Source organism: Pteropus vampyrus, unplaced genomic scaffold (assembly GCF_000151845.1).
Source record: "Pteropus vampyrus isolate Shadow unplaced genomic scaffold, Pvam_2.0 Scaffold326, whole genome shotgun sequence".
NCBI classification, from domain to species: domain Eukaryota; kingdom Metazoa; phylum Chordata; class Mammalia; order Chiroptera; family Pteropodidae; genus Pteropus; species Pteropus vampyrus.
Genome location: NW_011889107.1, coordinates 29,334 through 31,023, shown reverse-complemented (window position 1 = coordinate 31,023; position 1,690 = coordinate 29,334).

Sequence of the window (1,690 nt, the reverse complement as noted above, 5' to 3'; positions counted from 1 at the left end):
TCCATTACAAACAACACCTCTGTAAGTTTTCTCACATAGTCTTATTGTGTGAGTTTTTCCAGGGAATATAACCAAAAATGGAATTTATGAATTACAGGGCATATTCAACTTCAACTTTATTATATAATGCTAAATTGTTCTCCAGAATAGTTGTACCAATTCATATTCCTACTGGAAGAGTATCAGAGTTCCTATTTCTTCACATGCTAGCCAATCCTTGGTATTGTCACTCTCTTCATTTTTGTTAATCTGACAGGAATAAATTAGTATTTCTTTATTGTTTTATTTTATATTTCCTTGATTATTAGTGAGGCTGAACATCTTTTCATATATTTATTGGTTATTTGGGTTTTTGCTCTGTGAATTTCCTGTTCATATCCTCTGCTTGCATTTCTGTTAGATTTTGTCTTTACTTATTGATTTGTAGAAGTTCTTTATGTACTTTGGATATTAATTTTTAATTATACACATTACAAATATCTTCCCCCAGACTGAAGTTTGACTTTCAACTTTCTTTATGGTGTCTTTTTTCATGCATAACCACTTATTTAATGTAGTCAAGTCTACGAATTTTTAAAGAAATTTTTTCCTGTTCCTATGATCATAAAAGAGTATCCCATATTTATTCACTCAACAAATATTTGTGGAGCATCTATTAAGGTCCAGGCATTGTGCTAGGCCTTGGAGAATCAGTAGAAAACAGCACAGATGAAAATCCCTGTCCTCTTGAAGACTCAGAGAGAGGCGGATAATAAACCAAATAAGTAAGTAAAATACATAGCATTTTAGATGGTGATCATTGCTATAGGGAAAAGAAAGCAGTAATCAGAGAGAAATAGGGAGATCCAGCGATAGAGTCGTTGATTTTAAATAGAGTGAAAGGCCTCCCTGAGAAGATGACATTTTGGCAAAGATGTAAATGAGGTGAGAGGGAGCCATGTTCAAATGCTGGGGAAGGAGCTTGCTAGTTAGAGGGAATAGTAACTGCAGTTTCTTATCTTCTTTGAGAAACGGGGAGGAGCATGGCTAGAGCAAAGTGAGCAAGAAGGAACATAGTAGGGGATGAGGTCCAAGAGGTGAGGAGGGGCCACATCATGTAGGACTTTGTAGGTTATTGCATTGACTTTGGTTCCTGCTCTGAGTGAGAGGGGAAACCACTGACAGGGTTTAACAGAAGAGTGACATAATCTGAGTTATGTTTTAAAAGGACCACTCTGGCTGCCACGTGGAGAATAGAGCGTCCAAGGGAAAGGTGGAAGCAGGGTGCCTGGTCCAGAGGCCTCTGCAGTGATCCAGGTGACAGATGGAGAGTCGATGTCATTTGACCAGGGTGGTTGGTAGTGGTAGAGGTTGTGAGCAGTGACTTCTGGTGGTATTTCAAAGGCAGAGCTCATAGGGTTTGGTGAATGTTTGTATGTGAAATGACAGAAAGAAAAAATTCCAGGGAGACTGTAGGGTTTCCGATCTGATCAACTAAAGGATGGAGGTAATTGACATAGGATAGAGTTCCAGAAGCAGGTTTGGGGGAGAAGCTCAGGAGCTAGGTTTAGTACACATTAAGTTTAAGATGAGTATACCTAAGTGGAGATGTTGAGTAGGCATTACGAAATCCAGAAGTAGGGTGGTTCTGAATCCATCAATTCAGAGATTCCACAGTATCATTAATACTCTTGGTTGTTTTTCAGCTTTG